Below are 24,688 nucleotides of genomic sequence, written 5' to 3'. Positions count from 1 at the left end.
GCAAGAAGTTTGATCCCTTATTCATACCATGAACACCTTACTTGAGCACCTATTAATTACAAGCATTACCAAAGATGCTTCAGAAGAAACGAAGGAAGACTTAGGTCCTGTATATCATAGATAAGCCTGTCTTACAGAGGGAACATAGTATATAATAAAAATAACTAGAATATAAGCAAGAATGAGATAAATGCAAAGGAGAAGTAAAACACTATGCTACAAGAAACTCTGAGAAGGGAGAATTGACACTAGAAAAAGCAACATGCAGGAGAGAATTGTTTTTGCAGCCAGCATAGAAACAATGTGGGCCTGGGTTGAGAAGCAGAGATGAGAAAAAAACCCTAGGAAGAGGGGAAAACTGATATAAACTGAAACCGTCACTAAGTTCATGTACTGATTGGGTTCATTGTATGCACCAGGCACTGTGCTAGTCTCTGAAGATACAAGGATAAATTAGTCAAAGTCACAGACTCATGCGGGAGACAGACAAGCATTACTAATTACTATATGACTGTGTGATCTATGCCAAAAGAAGTAGGGTCAAGTCAGGGAGCACTTTTTACTAGAGCATGGGAAGAAGAGAAAATAAGCATGGAAAGGTGGGTTGATGCCAGAGTAAAGAACCATGAAAGCCAGGGTAATAAACTAATGACTTGGGATCTGGATGTGGAATTGTGATGAAAGGTGGGGTACATCCATAAACTATTTCACAGGGAGAATCCATGGGAGGTGAGGAAGGAGGAAACGAAATCCAACATATTCTAAGGTATCTTCAAAATTTCCTCAACATAGTATTCATAAAATTAAGCCCTAAACTGTGCTCTTTAAAAATATTAGCATTAGATTAGGGTTGCCCAAATTTAACAACAGGGAGGCAGAGGGTAGAGACTAATTCTATAGAAAATGATACTCAGGGATCATGCAATTAATTCACAGACATATAGAGCTAGAAAATGGCCTAGAAACCACTTTAATTACATTCCTTGTGTTGCTATTAAGGATATAAACTCAAGTGAGAGTAAATGGCATTTCCAGAGTTATATATTTAGGAATACTAAGGCTAGCTCTATAGGGACTTTTTCTGATTTCTAATTCAGAACCTACTGCAGCCATGGCTCTCTTATGTGATTTAAGTTCACAAAAAATTGGCAACCAAGACTATTGTCCTGGGAAGCTGGTGTCCATCCACCTGGTCTCCCTGCCTCTGTCCTTAGCCCACTTCACAAGACTGCTAGAATTACCTTTTGAACATTAATCTGATCATGCATTCCCTTTTGACAAGCTCTTGAGTAGATCTTATTCTACACAGAATCAAGTACAAATGGTCTGGCCAACTCCTGGCTGTCATGATCACATCCCCTCCTGGCACTTTGCTTCACAGCACGTGTACCTCCTACCTTCACCCCATTCCTCACAGCTTCTGATCCAGACAGACAACTTAGCAAACATTCCAGGACAGTCCCTGCCTATATGCCCTCGCTGACATTAGTCCCTCTGCCTGGACTGCCTCTCACAAATAGAAAACAAATGGTGCAGTCACCTGTTAGAGGTGCCCTGAGGAAGAGCTAGAGAGAATACAGTAGGATGCAAAAGAAAGAGTAAGTTTTTCCATTTGTCTTGGTCAGGAAAGGTTTCACATAAAGTGTTTCCTTTGCACAGAGCTTAATGATGAGGATGTGTTTGACAGACAGATAAAATTGGATTTAGGTTTATAGCTGCTTTTGCACTACAGTGGCAAAATAGTTGTGACAGAGACCCTAAAGCCTGCAAAACTAAAAAAATTTACTATCTGCCCCTTTACAGAAAATGCTTGCCAATTTCTTTCTAGACTATAAGGGCAATGACAATTTATATTCTATACTTTTGTTCATAGTATTTAGCATTTAATAGATACTCAGCAAATGCTAGTTGAATACATGAATTAAAAATATAAATGTTGCATATTTTCTAGGTAAAAAGACAAAGAGGCAAACAAAAAAATTTAGAAAAAGTTTCTCAAAAATGTTTAAATAATAAATGATTATATTGGCCTTCTCAGCTCTTAATAATGTGAAAGGTCAACTCTCTGCAGTAGGACCTTCTCCTTATACAGCTCTACATAGCTGAGATCTTGCTTCTCAAAGTGAACACCAGAAGGACTTAAGTGCATTGTTCAGTGGTGAGGAGGAAAGTCCCCAAAGATGGCACACTTTCTGTATCTATCTTGACAGCCAGAGTAAGAAGAATAAAAATCTCTCCAGGATCAAGACCCCTAGGAGAAGCCACCCACATCATGGTTGACGCACTCTGCCTGCATACCTGTTCATTTGTCAGGATGTCCCTAATGTAGTGGTCAGTGCCATATAGCCTGAAGCACGAATTTATCAAAAGGAAATTGGCTCCTGAAAGTAAAATTCAATACATCAAACTTTACCAGGCAGACCAGAGAGAGACAGAAAGTAGATTTAATATTGCATTTGGCCATCATAGCTCCAATCTATCCACCATCATTTACCCAAAGGCCTGTAGGGCAGCAGAACTGATGAGCAAAACTTTATTCCCGTGATGAATTTTTCAGGGCCACTCTTAATATTGGAGTTTTCAAAATGAGAAACGGTTATATATGACTGGTCCTCAAAGAATCTCATCATTAAACAGGTCACATTTAGAGGTAAGATAGAACTAGAAGGAACTTTCAACCTGGACTCAAGCTATTCAGTTTCCAAAATTCACTGGGGCAGAGCTTTGAGCTAGGTATTCCCAGATATAAGAGAAAATATAGACATAGTCCTTGGTTTGGGGTAACCAGATGGGAAGTGGAATAAGCAAAGAAGAGAAATAAGTATAGGGAAAGTCATGAGGCCTAAGCGAAAGTACAAATGAAAATGAGTGGAAGAACCTTGGTTAACATAGCTCTGGAGCAGGGTAAGAGTTATTCAGAAACTGCTCTGTGAAGGAGGCAGAGTTTAAAGGATCCTCTGAAAATGGCATGGATTGGCAGAGAAAAATGCAAGAGGCAACTACGAATTGATGAGCCTAGTCTGAAATCCATGGCCAGGAGTAATAAGAGATGAAAATAGTGAGACATGGGCAGGCCTTGAACCATGCACTGGGAGGCATGGGCTTCATAATAAGAATGTCTTATGGTTAGAGCAATGTCACTTTACAAATCGTTTTCACATGCATTATCTCCTCAGAGTAACCTTGTCTCTCTAGATTAAAATCTCCATTACCCCTTCATCTCGTCTGCTTCACTTCATCCTCTACACATCACCCATCTAACCTTCAAACATATGCTGAAATATTACTTCCTCTGGGGAAGTCTTTCTTGACTCTCAGATGAGATTGAATCTCCATATGCCCACCATTTCTTCTCAGAATGCCCTATAAAACTAAGGAAGGCAATCTAGAGATTGTCTGATGGCTCTGTTCCCCAAACTTCTTAAGGGACTCAGGCCCCTGTGTACTTTCACTCTACTATTCCAAGGGAGTCTTCCTCCTTCTAATGATCCAAGATGCAACTCTGACCAACATCCACATTCCAATCAACAAGACAGAGGCAAAGGACAAACACAAGTGGCAAAAGGTACCCATTAGGTCCACCCCTCTTGTGCTCTCTCTCTCCCAATAAATAAATAAACCTTTAAAAATAATAAAAATAAAAACAATAAGTGTTGGTAAATATTTGCTTCATCAATAATACTATCTGGACAGCTACAAATTCTATTACTGTGGAAGATAAGAAAAACAAACACTAGGGGACAACTAGCAGTCTCTTACACAAACACAACACTCGATAGTGAAATTCACTGCTCATAAGTCTACATTTATGGATTATTTGATTAGTGTGTTTGCTTCATTGGGTCATACATGCTGTCAGAATAAGGGCTGATCTAGTTGCTTACCCAGTTATCCTGAGCATCTAGCACAGTGTCTGGTGTTCTGTCATGATAGCAGCCCCCTCCCCCCAAAAATGTTTGAGGAATGAATGTTGATGACAGTAGGTTTTAATATGTCAGTTTCACAGAAAAGCAATATTGAAAATCTTTAGGTTTGTGAGAAGTACTGGATATAAAAGAACGAATGAGGTCATTTTGAGGTGGTGAAAGAAAAGCTTTCAACTTTTAACATAATGTTGCATTTCAGACACCACACTACCTCTCCAAATTATGCATAGGTGATCAGGCTCCACACATGATCATCCCCCAAATTTCTGTATCTCAGTAAGAGAAAGGGCCATATACCAAAGGAATGCTTTTCTGAGGTTGGAAAACAGTGGTGGAGGTCCAGATTAGGGAAATGAGACCAATTCCTAGAATCTTTTGAGGCACATGAATAAAATCACAAGTTTAAATGGTCCCTTGGCAGATATAAAACCAGATGTCTTCCAGTCTAAGGGAATGTATGAGAACCACCTGGGGAAGATTCTAAATGCTTCTCACTGTCTGAGACCTAAGGCTAGTGAATCATCATCCTTGAACATGAGGCAGAGTAAGAGTTTTCCAAAGATGTCCTAGTTACTCTCGTTTATGGTTAAACTTGAGAATGCAACAATAATTCACCACATTTCTCCCACTCCAATTTCATCCTTAAATTCACTATTAAACCAGTTATACCATTTCACAGCTTGTTTCCTAGCAAGCATCCACAATGGAGAGGGATCCCATCATTTCCTCTTTCTGCAGCATCTTTCTTGCACCAGCAAGGCAGCTACATGGATACAGGCTTTGGTGCTCACAGACCCAAGTTCAGCCTAATTTTTCAGTTTTGGGGCACGCATCCTTGGGGAAGTTTTACAAATTTTCCGAGCTTCAATTTTCTTACCTTTTCATCTGTAGAATGAGAATCATCAAACTACAAACTCAATATGCTTTTTTTTTTTTTTTGGCAATACAATGAAACCTGTAAGCACTTAGAACAAATTGTAGATATTATATCCTCCAGCTTTTTTGGGGTAACTCTACTCACCGTCAATTATGTTTTTATAGGAGTTAACTGAGAATCATTCTAAAAGATTTCCAAAACTCCCATAACTCATAAAGAAAAGGAACCTATATAAACACTTTGAAAAATATAAGAAATGTTTATTATCATGCACGTGAGGAAACACACACTTGACCAGTTTGGACTCAGATTTTTATACCTTTAGGCTAATGTTAAATAGCTGACATCTATGTATCTTTGAGGACTTATCACCAAAACATGATGAGATTTTTCTTCATTAAATTTGCCTGTGAAAAGTAGTGACTTTTTTAAGTTAGATGATGAAATTATTTCTTGTCAAGAGGTCCTAAGACCTTCCTGACAAACTCTATGAATTAGGAGTCCCTCTATATTGATAAGGAATGTGGACTTTCAAGATCCAGCACTGACTATTCCTTAATTTTCTGTTTCTTCCTGCCAACCAAAGATGAGCCAGTATTCGTGACCACTTATTTTCTGAAAGTCCTCAAATATCCACCAGATAGGTTAATGTTAACTTACAACACAAATGCAAGAGGACAAATTATATACTGCAAGCTGAGGGTAACTACTATTCTTAGTAGAATGCAGCCAAAGAAAGTTTTGAGACGTTATGGGCTCCAAAGGAAATAAAAGAATGGAGCTTTAAGATAATACCTGTCAGAAGGGGGGAGAAGAGCAGAGGATGTCTTTCACAACTTCGGTGGCAGTGTACTGAAACAGAAAAGTACCAAGGGAAGATAGTACAGGAAGATTAAATGTGATCTTGAACAGTGATATCCCAGGAGATCTTAGGCTTTTTATTCTCCCAGACCTAAAAATTGTCAGGATTTTGAGTAAATCACAAAAGCAATTGTCATCGAGATCATCTGCAGCTGCTCGAACAACTATTTTAAGGTGAGGGAAGCTGGCAGGCAGAGGGAGTACTGCAGTAGGGAGTCAGTGAAATGAATAAGTATGGAGAATATAAAACACTGATAAAGAGTAAGAGCTGTGACTTTTGAGGCAATTCGGTGTCTGTGTTTACATCTCTATAGAAGGCTGTTTATGGGATTGTAGTAATGTGTGTTTTTACCATTTTAATGCATGCTGGTGTTACCATCAAGGGGACTGGGAAGAAAATGATAGACCAGTTTCCAAGGCGGACTCCAGGTTTAACTCCCTCATCATTTTTCAAATGGCTCAGAGTTGAAATTTTTGTAGAGGGGACGTCTGAATAACTAACAACCTCTAAGCCTTAAAAAAAAAATCGGAATTTAAAAATGATGATGCTGGAAGCAATTGTAAGGGACGTGCAGAGACTCTTCACTGAGTTTTGCTTTACATCACTATTCAGAGACTATAATCACAGACCTAGGAAGGCTCAGTAAGTCTCTCCAGTGTTGTGATGGACATCATTTGTAGTCATAAACATTTGGCAAAGCAGAAGTTAGTCATTTCATTGTGACGTTAATTCACCTATCCAGATAGGATTACACACTGTGGGATTCCTTTAGAAGCTAACATATCTCTGAATATTACATGCAAGATGTTTAGCTGTCTCTTGATGTTTACTAACCTTTCAAGGCTTTCATTTCTAACATAAATTCCCATTAAAATTGGTAGTTGAGTTTGGGCTTATTTTAAGTTGGGAATGAAGTTGCCTTTAAGAATAAAAACATACTTCAAGAACATTTATATATAGTTGGCTTTACCACAAGGGAAATAATATGGTCAATGGCTAACACTACAAACTACAACTATTTAATATGTCTATCAAAGCAAGCCAAAATATAACATAGTTCAATGGCAGTATATTTTAACCACTTCTTTTTTTCATTTGCCGTGTGTTTACTGAAAGCCCACCTTGGACCGGCCACTGGGGAAGATATCACTGAATGAGAAAGTTCTCCTAATCTCTCATATCACTGAGTCTTTTAGAGGAATCAGAGATTAAACAAACAATTACAAATAGGAATTTGTGTTTTTAACAAATTTAACAATAGCAGCTTTATTGAGCTATAACTGACATTCAATAAACCACACATATTTACAGTACACAATTTGACAAGTTTTGACATAAATATATACTAATGAATACATCACCACACTTAAGATGGTGAACATACCCATCACCCTGAAAAGTTTTTTTATAATCCTTCCCTCTTGATCCTCCCCACCAGCCCCCTCTTCTGGCAACCACTGATCTGCTCTCTGTCACACAAGTAAGTTTGTATTTTCTAGATTTCTATATAAATGAAATCATAAAGTATATATTCTTATTTATATGGTTCCTTTCACTCAGCAAAATTATTTTATTTACCCACGCTGTTACATGTAGACACTGTTCTGCTTATCGCTGAGTGGTACTCCATTGCATGAATATACCTCAATTCGCGTTTCTCTTCACATGTGACAGATATTTGGGTTGTTTCCCGTTTGGGCTATTACAAATAAAGCTTCAGTAAAGAAACCTGGCTTTTAATTGTGCCTGGGTTATAAGTAGACATGAGAAGAAACACAGTTCAAACTAGAGGGAATATCACATGGCTGCACTTTGGAATAAGCAAAGAGAAGAGGACTGAGGATCCTGCTTTTAAATATTTTTCCTGTTACTGACAGATACAGGGCTAGGCCAATCTACAGGCAGAAAAAGGATTTAATAGATATTTTAGGAAGCCTTCCCAGAGGGTCCACATTCAGAGAAACTATATAGATGCTACCTGGGCCCTGGAATCAAGCATCACTTTCTTGAGAAGAATGAATGCTTTGATCCCTATGTATATGCTGTGCTCTTGAGTATAAGGCACTGATCAGCTTTGTCTAGGCTGATGTTACCAGAAACCAGGGACTGTCTCACATATGTGACTGGACCCTCAGGCTCCATTGCAGTATCTAGCACATAGCACATAGGTGCCCTCAGTAAATATTAATGGAAGGAGCGTAAAGAAGGTAGGAAGGAAGGAGGGGAGGGGCTGAAGGAGAAAAAAGGAGTAAATAAATAATGGACAGATCAATAAAAGTTGAGACACACTAAATGAATGTCTCCTTCTAAATTATTAATTTTGGCTGGGAGCATTGATAAAATCAGAAAAATGCTATAAATACTTGTATAATTCTGAAAAATCTTTTATTATGATTTCTGTGGTCTGGAAATAGGTGGAAAACTCCATGGGCATAGTAGAATAACATCTGTTCAACTTCTGTTAGTGCTTTTTTCTCCTTACTTTGTAGTAAATAAAATGAAACACCTTAGCATAACATCGCTACACAGTAGCCTCCAAAATGTCATGTACTAATGCATCCCCAGTTCATACCACAGTGCCTACGGATATTCAACAGCAGTCCAGGTTAAGCTAGTCACTACAAGTAACCAAAGATTCAGTCCTGCATACTCCAGGAGAAGCCACTGGAAGGTCACTGATCTCCCTCTCTCTCCGTAAAGCAAGCAATATCCTGTGACAGAAGTTCTCCCTGTTTCTCACATTCCCTACATTTGTTCATGATGTTCTCTCCATCTGAAATGCTTCCAAATATCCATATACATCTGCATTAGAAATCCCACCCACCTTTCAAAACTCAACTGAAAAGCTGCCTTAAAAATGAAGGAATATCTCATATGTTAGAGTAATACAAGATTCTTCTCTGTTTATGCCGACACTACCTCATTTTCTTTCTTCTTCTATGGTCCTTAGCCCATTATGCCTGGAACAAATACACACATATTAGGTGTGCATTTGTTTTATCTCTTTTACTACACTGTAATATTCTTAAGAGAAGGAATCTGTCTTGCTCAGGAAAGGATCATACTTTCTGTAGGGCCTTTCAAATGACTTGAAGTGACATTGATAAATGTTTGTGGATTGAATAAAATGATCAATGAATAAAAGAATGTAAACTTTCCAATATGTATACTACATGAGTGATTAGAAGAATATTTTCCCACATATCTCATCCATTGTCCCTACTCTAATGTGACAAAACCCCACATTATGTACCCCTTGCTAAGGGTAAATCCTATTGAAATAGAAATGTCATTTTGATACTGCAGGTTATAAGTCATCAACTCTTTAGTTGTAATGAATTCCTCCAAGTAATTAGCCAATTCCCCAAGGAGCATCCTGAAAGAATAAACATAATTCAAGCAGGTTTTGATAGAAAGGCATGCAAGGCAGAAGAAGCCTAGTACACTTATAGAGACAAATAATGGGACTCTCTGGGGGGATAAAAGACTTTAGAGTCCTGGATCTAGAAATTTATGGGGTAGCCAGAAAATAAGTATGAAATGAAAAAGGTGAAAAGAATAATACTAAAGTAGCACAGCCAAAATTAAAATTCTGCTGAGGTTCAGCTTGTTATAAGTAAAAAGCTCAGCTTGATTTTATTATCTTGCACATTTGGTACAGAGGGGGAAATATGTCCCTATATTGTTACTTTGGAATAGGGACACAAATTTCTGCTTTTATGTATGATAAGGTAATCTGCCAATTGTCCAATGAGGACAATTAGAAAAGTCAGGTAAGTATAAGAATTATGGTATTAAACCACAAACTATAAAAACAACGAATAGGAAAAATAAAATTTCTAAAGCCAAAGTTTCTAAAATCAAAGAGGTAAATGCTAAGGAGTTAAGCCTTCAGAGGTGAGCTAAAGATTGGAGCTGCCTTTTTCCTGGGAGCATTTGTTAGTTCTGGGCATGGTGTACAGATGTGAAATCCAGATTTTGCCCTGGCTAAGGGCCACTGCAGAAGCACAAAGAAGCCAGTAAAGATTTGGTGGTTGAATAGGTTTAGAGTGGTAAAATAAGAGACTTCAGGTGCCTCAAACACACTTCCAGTTTCCCCCTTTAGGCATAATCAAATCATGAAACCGTACATAACTTGAGACTAAAGAGCTAAGCTGAAACCGAAAACCAGAACAAAAATTTCCGTGGTAGCTGGTGCAAAGAAGACAAAAACCTGCCCAGTTTTTAACCAGTAATATGACCCTAGAATTTAGGTATAGCAGAGGTAGAGTGAGTTTTACCAAAACTGCAACCCAGTTTCAATACAGTCCGGCACCTGATTGGATTAAAGCGATAAATGCCTCCCTTCCTTCTTCCCTGCCTAGCAAAAAGAAAAAGACAAATCATCACTGATGGGAAATATATCCTCTGGAGCCTCTACAGATTTTATAGTGTCCAACCTGGAACAAAAATTGCTGGGCATATGGAGAGAGAGGATCATATGACCCATAACAAAGAGGAAAAAAAAAAAAAAACAAATCAGCAGAAACTGACCCATAGATAATCCTTTAAAGAAGTTAACAGAAAAGAACTTTAAAACAGTTATGATCCATTTGTTCAAGAAATAGTTGAAAAGATGAGCGGAATAAATGAAAGGATAAAGAATTTCAAAAGAGAATTAAATTTTAAAAAAATATTTGAATGGACATTCTAGAACTGAAAAATATAGTACCTGAAATTAAGAAGTCAAGGGATGTGTTTAATAACATATTGAAACAGAAGACAAGAAGAATGAACTGAAACGTTAATTGAAAATGTGACTGAACTTTGGATAGAAAAGAATGGGACAAAAATCAGAGGGGCGCCTCGATGGTGCCATCAGTGAAGCATCCGATTCTTGATTTCATTGCAGGGCATGATTTCAGGGTTGTGACATCAAGCCCCGCATCCTGCTCTGCACTGGGCATGGAGCCTGCTTAGAATTCTCTCTCTCCTTCTGCCCCTTCCCCTACCCCTTCTCCCTCTCTCTCCCCTCCTCTTGGAAAGAAAAGAAAAAAGAGAAGAGAAAAAAAGAAGAGGAAAAAAGAGAAGAGAAGAGAAGAGAAGAGAAGAGAAGAGAAGAGAAGAGAAGAGAAGAGAGAGAAGAGAAAGAAGAGAAGAGAAGAGAAAAGAGAAAAAAAGAAAGAAAGAAAAAAAAAGGCAAGGCAAGGCAAGGCAAGGCAGTTAAGCATCTGCCTTCAGCTCAGATCATGATCTCCAGATCCTGGGATGTAGCCTCACAGTCAGATCCCTGCTCAGTGGGAAGTCTGCTTCTCCCTTTTCCATTCCCTCTGCTTTTCCCTCTGCTTCTACTCTCTCTATCTCTCTCAAATGAACAAATAAAAAAATCTTTAAAAAAATAAAAATTAAAAAAAATAAATAAATAAAAAATAAAAATTAAGTCTATCACTGGAGTCTTAGAAGGAAAGGAGAGATCGAATACAGGAATAAAGTGATATATGAACAAATAACAGCTGACAATTTTCCAATATTGATAAAAAGATTCTAATCCACTTAGTTTCTATGTTCAAGAAACTCAATAGAGCTTAAGTAGATTTCTTAATGCCATCTACCCACATCATAGTCAAACTACTAAAACCCAGAAACAAACAAATCTTCAAGATAGCCAGAAAAAAAAGACTTTTGTTACCTACAAAGGAGCAGTAATAAGTCTGGCAACTAACTTCTCAAAGGAAATAGTTAAAGCAAAAAGACAGTGAAATCAACACCTTTACAATGCAGAAAGGAAATTACTGCCAACCTAGAATTCTATGCCCAGCAAAATTATATTGAAACAAATGTATTATCATATTCAAAATTCATATTGAAACAAATGTATTATCAAAGGAAAAAAAACTGAGAGAAATCATTACTAGTAGACCTGAAATATAAAAGGTACTAAAAGGAGTTTTTGGGTAGAAGGAAAATGATCCCAAATGGAAACATGGAAATGAAAAGGAATTAAGAGAATAGAAAATGTGTATAAAATGTGTATAAGTGTGTATAAAAATATAAATTAATATTCAACATATAAAATAATAGTATCAATTTTAAATTTAAAAGGTAGATGTAATTAAAATGCATTAAAACGGTAGAAGGGTAAATGGAGTTAGAGTGTACACAGTTTCCAATACCATCAGGACACTGAAAAAGTAGTAAGATGCATCAGACTGTAACAAGTTATGAATTCTTTCAGTAATCTCTAAGGTAACAACTTTTAAAACTAACTATATTTGTAATTTCATTAAACGAAAAAAATTATATACTCAAAATAAAACTAAGATTGTCATATTGGATTTTTAAACTATTCTCCTTAAAAGAGATATATGATGCAAGTAATAGGACACAGAAAGTTTGAAAGTAAAAGTATGGAAAAAGATATGCCATGAAAATGTTAACTAAACTAAAGCTAATATAGCAACACCAATATTAGACAAACTGTATCTGAAAGCAAGAGGCATTAGTAGAAATATTTTAGCATATTTTTTAAAGGATAGGTTAATAGTCACAAGAAAAATAGTATATAACTAAATTTGTTTGTACTAAGAGTTTCAAAATATATTTTTTAAACCATCAGAGCCTAAATAATAAACAAACCCAAATCATATTAGTCCTTTAAAACACGTCTCTCAACAGATAATAAGAGATGTAAACAAAAAATGCATAAGACTACTGATACATGAAACAATATAAATGAACAACAAAGTTATTATACTTATTGAAAGAAGTTAGGCAAAAATTAATATTTATTATATAATTCCATTTATATAAAATTCTAGAAAATTCTGTAGGTCAAGAGTTGCCTAGGGACAGGGGAAGGGAGGGGTTAAGATGGAAGGAGAGCTGTGGTGATAGTTTCATGAATGTATAGATTTATCAAAACTTATGAAATTGTACACTTTGAATATGTACCCTTTACATTTTTCTCTATATCAATTAGTAACAATGGAAATGAGAGTTGAATAATAATAGGGATGTAACATATGAATATTTGGATGATGTAGCTAAAGCAGTGTTTGGAGGGAAATGTAGAGCTTTAAATGTATATAGCACAGGGGTGCCCGTTGGCTTAGTTAAGCATCCAACTTTTGATTTTGGCTCAGGTCATGATTTTGGGGTCATTGGATCAAGCCCTGAGTCAAGGCCCATGTTGAGCATGAAACCTGTTTGGGATTTTCTCTCTCCCTCTGCCTTTGCCCCTCACCACACCCCCCCCCCCCCCACACACACACACCAATTTGTGCTCTTTCTCTCTCTAAAATAAATAAATAAATAAATAAATGTACATAGTACAAAAAGAGAGACTGAAACATAACCTAAGAATGTATCATACCTCGAGAAAGAACAATAAAGAAGGGTAGAAGTCAATGAATAAGAAATGTCAGTGCAATAAAAATAAGCAAGAAAATCAAAAGATAATATTTTAAAGGCTTTGTAAAAATTGAAAAACCCTTAACAAAACTGACTGAAAACAGAAAAAAAGAAATCAAACTTTTTTTAATTGCAAATGAGAGAAAAATACACAGAATCACAAAAAATAAAACCTCATAAATGTCAATCTGTCAAGCCTCAGTATTGCATGAATATATGCAAGTAAGTTTCATTCTTTAAATTAAATCTATCTCTAGTAGAGTTAGCTTTACATTTACATTAGAGTTTTCTTATAAAGTATGGTAGCCATTCTTTTTTCAAATGCCTCTTTAGGTCATTAGATTTTTTTCTCATGTGAGATATTTTTAAATATACATAAATGTCTAAAAATTAAGCCATTTCTAAACAGAGGGATATGATGCTTGTAATAAGTAGATAAGAACTCTCATTATCATAAAATTTATAGTTATTTAAATTATGTTAATTTAATACTAGCATTATCCAATACTCTTTTGTAAAAACTTTTATAACATTATTATAGAACAACAGAAAGGCAAGGGCTATGATTAATGTTACATGGAAGCCTTAATCAAGGTAATAAATATTGCACTGAAATTTTGAAGAAAATTTTAAAAAGCTACTTAGGGTAGCTAAGCCTCAGTGGCTCAATCAGTTAAGCATCTGCCTTCAGCTCAGGTCATGATCCCAGGGTCCTCAGATCAAGCCCCACTTTGGGCTCCCTATTCAGAGGGGAGTCTGCATCTCCTTCTATCTATGCCCCTTCCCCCACTCCCTGCTAGTCTTCTCTCTCTCTCAAATAAATAATAATTTTAAAAAAATGTTACTTAAAATCTCCTGATTTTCATGGTTTTAATGGCCATATTACCATAAGGCTAGACAGTCACTTTCGAGGTCTTGCCTAAATATACCTCACATCAGAAAATTCTTAAAACCTATATTTGCCTTGGATTTGTCCACAGTTAAGGCTGTTTCCACCTTTTTTAATAGAAATTTGCAATTAGATATGCAAACTCTCTTATAGCTCATAATAGCTAAAAACAAAACAAAACAAAACAAAAAAAACAAATCCAAGTTCACACAGCATAGGCCAGCAAAACTCCAATAGTAGCCAAGGAAGATTGAAGCTCTGCTTACTGTAACAATTTTAAGTGAATCACTAATCTCTCCGGTGAAAGAAAAGAGAATCAGGGTCCAATTTTCAATGAGAAAATATTTTACATACAGGGCTTATACGATATTAAAATGCCCTCGGTAGGCTAACACCCATTTTATATAAGCACAGATCCATGAAGGAAAGCAATCCAAGAGAAAAACATAGTAACAACCACAAGCAAACCATTAAGTTATATTGCTGGTTTATTTGTTATAAATTCTCACCACCCTCTGGTATCTGGTTGATATTCTATATTTGATATCCAGTAATGACATTCACATCATTTTCTATATGTATATAATTGTGTGTGTTTCCATAAAACATTTTGAATGCATTCCATGAGCCTCTACTTACCTTCCTTTTACTCCCCAAAGTTACACAAATTAGAGTTGACTTTTATGACCACAAAATTCATTATTTTAGATGGTGCTTATTTCAATAATAGAGTAACTGTCTAAGGGATGTGTAGTATGAAGAAACTAAAAACAGTGCCCTAGAATTTTAATTAGTAAAGGTATTTCTATTCTTATAATATAATCTTCATATAATGTAGTAAAAACATATTAGTTCTTAAAAATAGCTCATTATTTCTATAGTTCACCATGTTGAAAATAAAGTATGCTAGTTATAGCTAAGTTTATCATTTTCTCATTGAACTCCTTATGAAAATAATATTTTCTATATTTATAGAATTTTTCACTTAAGAAATTCAAAATATTTAATAATATTATACCAACAGTTCCTTAGTTCTCTGAGATTATGGCATATTATTAGAAAATTTGGTAATTTAACTTGTAGACTCACAGAATCACAAGATAAACTTGTTGAACTACTCAATTTAGGCTTTAAAACCTTCGATAGAATGTCTTTCAATTGTTGACCAGATCTTTACAAAAGAGCCCTAGAGAGTGGAACTTGTCACTAGAAAAGGAGCATATAATATTATATTATAAACATGTTTCCCTTTTTATAACCTTTTTGATGGTTTTCACATGTACACCTTTCTTTTGACTATCCATAGAGAAGTCATACAAAATGAATTCATTCTATCTTCTTAAATATAGCTCTTAAAATGTTTGAACATAGCTATCATTAACTCCCTGGTTGTCTCCCCATTGTCAGGTTTTCTCCATCATTGCTCATTTGACATTGTTTGAGTTTCCTCTCCATTCTGGACATTGGTCTACATATTTCATACAGTGCATTTTCCACAATATGAACCAATTCTCTCAGCTATTCTCTGACTAGTGCTGAGTAAAACAGGATTCATGGCCTTTCCTCTGGGTATAAGAGCAGTAGGAGAATGTTCATGTTACTGAAGGTTGAATCACATAATTGTGTGACATTGAACTGAGTTGAGAAAAATCCCCTAACATATTTTATTTATTCTTGTGAAGTCATATCTCCCCTCTGTAATTATATTGCTGTTTTTAGACATAAGTACAGGATTCTAGATTTATCTCAACTATTTTTTAATAAGGATATACTCATTACGCAAGAACACCCAACTCATGAGAGGGGAAATTTGAAAACTCCCATATTCCTACTCTCTTATATACTGTGATTACATCATCTCCTTCACAGATAAAACAAAATTTAAAAATAGTAGAAATCATGTAACTATTGGAAACAAATCTTCCAGTATAGGACAAAATGAAGAGGATGTGTCATTCATACTCTTTTTCTTTTGCTTAATTCACCAAACAAATATCAATATGTTTTACCCGTATAGACATAGCTTGAACAAGAATTCTAATTTAAGGGAATGAAGCTGTCAGTAGAATTATTTCTTGATCAACCAGTACTCATTCAGCTGTTGTAGAACAATGGACGGGACCAGGCACTATATTACATCTTGCTTTGCTTTAGCTCAGAGCACACAACTTAAGTTTTCCATCATTTATATTGAGTCAAATAATTGCTTTTGTTTGTATTCCTTTGTCACATCTCATTTTTCAACTTTACTAATAAAATGTTGAAGAAAATTGAAGAATACTACAAATGAGATCTTTTAGTTATACCATTTTATTAATAGCATTTAACTTTGGCTGTTAAACTATTAACATATAATAAAGCAGCAGTACTGCATTAGCAGGGTAAATGTATTCCAGTGAATAATAATAAACCATTCACAATTTGCTAGGAGCTTAATTTAGCCCAAATTATATTGTTAACAATATGCCTGGTTTACTCACATGAAATTTAAAAAACCACTCTCAAGAATTAACATAAAACACCTTATGTTGTTTACAGACGCTATAACTCATAGATGGAATGGGCATTAGAAATTGCCAAAAATGGGGATCCCTGGGTGGCTTAGCAGTTTAGTGCCTGCCTTCAGCCTAGGGTGTGATCCTGGAGTTCCAGGATCGAGTCCCAGCTCCCTGCATAGAGCCTTCTTCTCCCTCTGTCTCTGCCTTTCTCTCTCTCTCTCTCTCTCTCTCTCTTTCTCTCCCTCTCATGAGTAAATAAATAAAATCTTAAAAAAAAAAAAAAGAAATTGCCAAAATTAACATTTCAGCCAGGCTTTTCAGAACTGCTATCCGTGTATCAGCCTTATGTAAAATGGATGCCCATCTCTTTTATCTGTATGTCTCCATTTGGGATGCGTTTACAGTGTTAAATTGAAATATGTCATATTGACCCTATTTGAGGATTTATGGTATTTTACAGGCCCTATGGCCCATCCATAAAATTAACGGAGTCTGATTGCATTATCACAAGTAATTGTAGTCATGGTCTTAGTGGTAAAGAGCTGTAGCAAACCTTTTTATACTTTACAGAAATTTCTCTACAGCATTCCTAGATAATAAGCATAAGAAATGCTAACATTCTGAGTTGTTATTATGCCTTCCTTTATATCCATGAACATCCATAAGGATATATGAGGGAGGTGCTGAGACACAGAGTCCTAAAGGGACTTCTTCGTGATCTCTTAGCTAGTAAGTGGCAGACAGAGCCAGGAATAGCATACAGACTTTCCAGTGGCAGATTTGCTGTGCTTATCTATTATACTTGACAGTCTTTCAGTATCTGTGGTTAGGCAGTTCCTACTTAAGCAATTCTGAAGAAAGAATGCCCATTTTCTCTCAAGCCCACCTACAGTATTTCGGACATCTTCAGCTTAAGAAGCCCTTCTTTATACTGAATCTTTATAAATGATACTTATATCTCTTTGTCATGCCTCAATGGAGTAGCACAGAATAAGTCAAATGCCTTGACCATGACACACATTCAAATAATGAAAAAGGTGATCAAATTTCCTCCAAACCTCCTTTTTAAAAATTATGTATTACAGGGCGCCTGGGTGGCTCAGTGGTTGAGTGTCTGCCTTTGGCTCAAGTCATGATCCCAGGGTCCTGGGATCAAGTCCCACATCAGGGACATCTGACTACCTGCAGGGAGCCTGCTTCTCCCCCCTGCCTATGTCTATCTCTGTGTGTCTTACATGAGTAAATAAATAAAATCTTTTAAAAAATAAAAAATAAAAATTACATATTACTTTTTAGTTCTCTCAACTTCTTTTCTTATGATGAATTCTTAGCCTCACCACATTCTGATTGCTGTCCCCTGAACTGCAATTGTTTGTCAACAACATTTTAACTTGTAGCATCAAAACTGAAGAACAATATTTCAGATATGTGCTGACCATTACAGATTGTCCTGGGACTCTACCCTCCTTTATGCTGAATGGTACACCAGAGAACCTGAGCATTTTGATTGGATGTTACTTCTTCTGACTTTTTAAAAGCAAAAGAGCATGTCCATGACATGTCTATTACAATGAGGATATGGTTACGTATTTTACTAGCTGCTTTGATTAGATGAGATAATGAAGTTAAAATGTATGGTTCAAATTATAGCTCATACACAAGACCAGTGCTTAGCAGTCAGCTAACTCCCTAATCAGTGAACCTAGCTAGCTGTTTAGTCTTCTTATGTTGGTGACTGTTATCTTAGATCTAGGGACCAAAGAAGTTCAGGCCGACTGCTGCATGCATGGCAACAGTCAACTGTACTATGGAATGTAGAAGGCACCAAGTCATATTACTATCTCATCCTGATTTTGAAATGAAGAAAATTCTCTAGATTATTGAGTCACTCTTCCAAAGCTCATAACTGAATAGGTTTAATTTTAACTTTAATGTACATGATGGACTATGTATTTATCTTTAGCAGAGTTTAACTTTTAGCTGAGTTGTGAACTGTGAATCCTGGCTTGGTTATCCAGAACATTAGCTCTCCCCTTTACAACAGTGTTATCCTCAGATTTCATAAGTATGCTACCTTTCTCATTTTCAAGGCTTGATAGAAAAGGGGGGAACTTGGTCCAGCAGGGTCTCACAGTCCTGGCTATGCCACTAATACATCAGGTGGGTCCAGAGAATTCGCTCGAGCTAGGAACAACACAGTAAGGGAAATGAGAAAGAGCACTAGTATAGAACTGAGAGATCAATAGGTGATCTAACACTCTACTAGGCCACTAGAGTCCACGCCCCAGCCTAAATATTCTCTGCCTTAGGTAGCTGTAAAAATCCAATTTTAAAAATCAGTAACCCAAAAAGAACATACGAGTCTCATCAAGGTGCCTTTGGTGAATGATTCATTATGCTCCCAAATAATGGTAATAATGGCCCCAGATATTAAATGTTTACTGTGGTCCAGGCAGCTTCATGTGAGCTACTTCTTTCAATCCTCCCAACAACCCTCTAAGACAGTTATTATTATTATGATTATTTTACAGAAGAGGAAACTAAGCTATTTGATCCCAAAGATTGAATGAGCAGTCTATCACCAGAGCCTATACTCTATGACATTCCATAGACTGTTATTCCATCTTTTAAAAGAGGAGGTGATTTCCAGCCTCCATATTTTTTCCCAATAACAATTGCAAGCATAGCTTTATTCTGATCTATTTTTGCAGTTTAACATTTCTAGAGCACTTCTTCAACTCTATGACCTAGTAAGTCCATTACTATCTTCAGTTTCTGAGTATTTCCTTTTTCTCAGGTTGAATACCTTTCATTTTTCTTCAGTGAACTCCAACCTTGCTCATTTGTCAATGAGCTAAGTATGCATCATGTTCTCAGAATTATGGTAAGAGCTTGGGCAGCATTTCTAAATGGGGAAGCTGTTTGATTTGTTAAAAAAAGATCTTAATTATACATTCAACAGGGAGGATAAATTATCTAAACAGAACTGTCCTCAATGAATTATGAAATTGCATACCTCGCCTCTTCTTAAAAGAGAAGAGCCTACAAACATATGTCTTTTGTATGTTTAAAGTCACTCTTATTGTATACAGAGATAAAATGGATAGGAAAACCTTCCATCTCCTGGGAGGAAACCATCCTGTAATTGTCTTTGAAACATTCTATTATAATTTAAAATGCACTACAAAGTTTCACAAAGGGATGGGACAAATCTAAGTGAATTCTACAATAAATTTGCAGATTTCGTGGCACAACTTCATCCAAATCCCTTCAATCATCAAACAAATATACAAAAAAAAAAAAAAACCACAAAACAACAACAAAAATCCCAGGTTGTACAGGAAACCTTGCCCAGCAAACACTTTCAAAAAGAACTGCCTCACCCAGACCACCCACCTCCGTCACTACTCATGACTACTTCCATGACACTTCAGGGACTTTACTATGGAATCAAATATTCCCTAATCACCAAAACTTCTGTTTTTCAGTCTCAAACGTGTGTGGTTATTGGCAGCCAGAGAATCATCCAGAGCTTCACATGGCTGCCTAATGCTCCCAAGGCTCTTCTGATGCAGCTGCAAGAGAAAGAGCCGCAAGCCAAACCCAGAGCCCAGCCTGCCAGAGCCCAGCATACTTTATCTGTACTCTGCCAGCACCAGAGCAGCCCTGCCTCCCTGTGTGTGCTCCTGGACAAATTCCCCAGAAATCCACAACAATTACTACTATCCCTGCCCGTTTTCCTTAGGAATTCATTTATTTCAGGGTTTGCAAAGATACATACATAGAGAGAGGAGTAGATCAAAAGGTAAGGGAGGAAGTCAGCATCAGCCACCATTAATGGTGATAGCAAAGTGATGAGCCATCGTTCTCCGTGACCAACTGCATAAATCACAATTTGAACTTGCCCTCTTTCTAGGCTGAAGGGGCAATGCCTTTCCTCGGTGTTGAGATGGTTCCATCAGAGTTTGGATTTGTTTGGTATCCTCTAAAATTCCTTCTATCCCTGACTTAGCTGGAGGTCCAGATCTGATTCTAAAGAAACCAAAAGGGTCCTTCTTTTTTTTTTTTTTTAATTTTCTTTTTATTGGAGTTCTTCTTAAACTGTAACATAATTCTTTGTCAATGCACCACCAGTTTTTCCAATGCACAGGGCTGAGTGGTGATCCATTTCTATACCTGTCCAGAAATACAAAGAGGTGAGCTACCAACTTACTTCATCAGTGAAATTTTCATTCATCATATTTTAGCCAAGATGACTTTCTATATGAAAGAGGAATTAAATAATCACAAATGTTTGCATGAGTATTTACTAAGTGCCGGACATGTTACCATCTATCCATTGCTTTGGCCAAGCCTTATAACCACACTATAAGGTAAGTACTACCAGGAGCCTTGAGTTTCAAATACATAAATAAATAAATAAAAAACCTGAAATTCAGGGATGATAAGGATTTTGTTTAAGGTCACACAGTTACTAAGTGAACAGACCAGAATTTGAACTAGACCTTACTAATGGCTGAGCTATATAACTTGAAGTAAAAATGCCCTCAATTTCCTACTTAATGGAATAAATGCTTAGGTAATTCAAACACAAATTGAATAGGCTTTCAGATGATAACTTTTAACATATGCTTGACTTATAAATAGCACAGAAAGAAACTACATAAGATACAAAAAGGATTTCCAGCCTATATTTTAGGAAATATTTTTCCTTTGGCAATTTCTCAAGCCTAACTTCCTCCAATGATAGATTATATCCTGTTTATTATCTACAAAGAGCACAAATAGTTAGAAAAATGTTTTTGACCCCCTACCAAAAGCAAATATGACCTCATTTCCAAACCAGAAAACTTAGTCTGGACTTTGAATACTGATTTGGAACCAAGTTTTTAAAAGAATTAGCTCAGAGCAGCAGGTTTGTAGCTCATATGACACAAGATGATCAATGACCACATTAGCTACTAATCTAAGGCATAAAACATGCATGAGGCATTAGCATGGAAATCTAACACGTTCCCACCCCAGGTGGCACTGGATTTCTAATCTGTTGTCCCATCTAATAGGAATAAACTTAAATAGCTTATTTAGAGCTTCATTTACAAAGTTAATAATTAGAGTGATTTACTCAAAAGGCAAGGGAGGCAGAAGGAGAAAGGGAGACAGCTGGGTGGATGTTGAACCAGGAGAAAGAAAATAAGAGTCATTTTTGAAAACGCCAAACTCTAAGTCTTACTATAAGACATCTCCCATCTGATGGTAGGAAATAAGGGTTAGAAAAAAGCATGCCTCCCAGAAGCTGAGTCTTAGTGGAACCAAACAAATAAGTACTGTTATTTGATACAGAATGCTAGGTAAGTTGTTTGACCTTCCAAACACAAGTTTCTACATCTTTAAAATGAGAATGATATTAACTGCTTTGCAAGGAATAAAAAGATAAGCAAAGAGGTTAATACAGTACTTGACACTTGGGAATTATTAAATTTCTATGGATTCTACCCTTTAGTGGATTCCCCAGAAAGTGCTAAGATGCACGTATGGTCCCCTTTCCCTGATTCTGAGATGCCAGGGTCTGATCTAGTCACAAATTTTGACATGGTACTTTCTTCATCTATATCCAGTGCTGGCTCAATAGTTGGATGAGTTGTTTACTTCGGTGTTATATAGAATATTGGGCAAGTGAGTGAGGTTCAACTCATTGGAAACAAGCAAGTGTTTATCCTGTTATTCATACCTTAGGTGACTCAAGTTTCCCTGTGTACCATTTATGTGACTTGGCTCCAGGCTTATGACTAACCTTTTAAGGACCCAGGGCAAGAGACCAAATGTAAATCTATATACATCAATATTTAAAGCTTATAAAACAGTTAACAAAATTTAAATACAATAGTTTCTATCCCCCTAATTAGACAAAAGTACCTTAATAATAACTTGGAAGGTTAGATTCAAATATATAATTCTGAGACTCCTTAGAGTTCTAAGCTAGAACTTGGCAGCATAGAAAGAGCCAGCTCTTCCTCCTTCACTTCCCACCAGGCTCTGTCCTACTCTGTGATGGCACTTGCATAGGTATGTATATGGACACTCCAATTTTCACATACACTGCCCCATCTTCACAAACAGCCACCCAAGACCACCTATCAACTCACTGGTATGCCCACCAACAGCATGGTTGATCATCCTCCATGAGGAAAATCCAAAGCAAGAAGTTTATTTAGGCACTGGAAGCAGGCTCAGGATTTTAGTCTGGAAATTCCAGAGTCCTGAATACTCAGAATTATCTAGAACTGAGGGAGGCAGGCTCCAGGTAGCCATGAAGAATGAGAAGTAGCTTTGCAGTGTCCACATGCATCTGCAGACTGCAGAGCCAGGGCAGAGCCAGAGAAGAGCCACCTAACTCATGGAGCCCAGTACAGGGGTCCCTTTTACCTAGCTCAGCAAATCCTGCTTATTCAGTCGAGTTAATTTATCTCTTCATCGTCTCAGTTGCTATCATGAAGGGCAGAGTGTTAATATATTCACTGCAGGGGAGCTGGATACTACTCATAAAGTGGCTCCAGAGTAGGCGGTCCTTCTGCAATGGAAAGTGTGAACATTAATATTAACCCTTCTAATTTCACTTTATGCATTAAATAAGTCTTGATAATTAGCAGGTTCCACCTTCTAAACAATTAGCTAGACTGGTAAATAATCAAGAGACAGGAAAAGCTAATTAACCTTTGATTTTCTTCACAGAAAAATACTCAGGTTTTTTTTTTTTTAATATCTATAATGCACTTTAGGGATCTCTTTCTTTTTTTTTCACAGAAGGAATTGTTTTAAGGTGTTTTCATGCCCATCCATATTATATAAAAGTATGGTCTGCCTCACATGTCTAATAATCATTGGCACCCTTCGCACCACCGAAAGGTTTTCTGAGCCATGAAGAGAATTTCTGCAAGCTGTCCCAAGGCTATAATGCTCATTTTTAGAGGGTGGTAAATAGACGGTATGAGCTACTACCCACAGCTTGTTATTTCCTCACATTGCTGCCCAAACAGAACAAAGACAGTAGTGTAAGAGCTTCATGTACCTGCCCCAACCAGATTGAGGTGCTGCAGAAAAACCCAAAATTCGGGGACATTCGGGGAAAAGTAGCAGCATGTTTGGTTATGACCAAATCCTTCCATGCACTGGTCCTTGCCCAGTTCCCCTCTCCCACACACCCATCACCTCTCTTCTACCCCTGAGGGTCCTTCACCTCCAGGGTTTTCAAATCACATTGTGATCACCTAGAGTGCTTTAAAAATCAGCTCGAGATTCTAGTGTAATTGGGCATGCAGAATTTCAAGAGGGGCAGCAGGTTTCAGAATCAGCACCAACACACACTGCCCCTCCCCACATCCCACAACAGCCCCAATCTACTTGCTCTTTCCTAAACACATCCAGCATTCTTAAACTACTATGCTTTTTGCTTCAAAAGTCCCTCTCCTACCCTGGAAAGTTCTCCTCATCCTGTAAGAGTCAGATAGATGAAGCCCTGTCCCCAGTCAGGTCTCCCCATTTTGAGGTCCCAGAACACCTCATGCATCCCCTTAGTAGAGCTAACAGAGACCATATAATGTATCATCCCAACAAAGGTACTGTTGAATGTAAAAGAAAACACTATTTATAGTTATTCTGAGTGACAGGTGTCAGCCAGGACTTTCCCAGGCAAACTGGAAAATCAGCCCTAATTATAGCCTCTGTTTATTAATCAGTAATGACATCCTTGTTTGTCCATCTCCCATCCTAAGGATGAAAGCCATCAAGGCAGAGACTGTACTTAGTCATCTCTCCACTTGGATTAGATTAGATGTTGAAGAGTTGTGTCTATAAAAGGCCCTCTACTTCATAATAGTTAAATGCATAGACTCCATAACCAAAGAGCATAGGTTCAAATTCCAGCTCTGTCATGTATTAGCTGTGTGACCAGATATTTCCAGTGCTTTAATGGCTTCATTTCAGAAATAGAGATAGTGAGATGTAATTAATAGGGTTGTTTAAAGGTTTAAAAGAGTCAATATATGTAAAACACTTAGAGCAATACCTGGACATAGGAAGCACTGTTATGTGTTTATTATTATTTGTAATAATAATAATAATAATAACAACAGATAAACCCATTGAATAAGCTCCACATGATTATTTTCTCCAAATTTTCACACTCACAGTGAATGCTCTCAATAATAACAAGCCAATATTTACTGATGAATCTCCATGTTCTAGGCA

At 36.8% G+C, this 24,688-nt stretch overlaps 1 long non-coding RNA gene across 1 annotated transcript in view; it reads right to left on the bottom strand.

Annotated features, from left to right (window-relative positions):
* Positions 1-24,688, bottom strand: part of LOC112927577 (uncharacterized) — a 525,080-nt gene that overhangs the window by 278,136 nt on the left and 222,256 nt on the right. The gene's annotated exons all lie outside the window — the stretch shown is intronic.

The sequence above is a fragment of the Vulpes vulpes genome, chromosome 12 (assembly GCF_048418805.1).
Source record: "Vulpes vulpes isolate BD-2025 chromosome 12, VulVul3, whole genome shotgun sequence".
Classification (NCBI taxonomy): Eukaryota; Metazoa; Chordata; class Mammalia; order Carnivora; family Canidae; genus Vulpes; species Vulpes vulpes.
The sequence above is the reverse complement of the archived record's forward strand: the minus strand, read 5'-3'. Positions and strand labels throughout refer to the sequence as shown.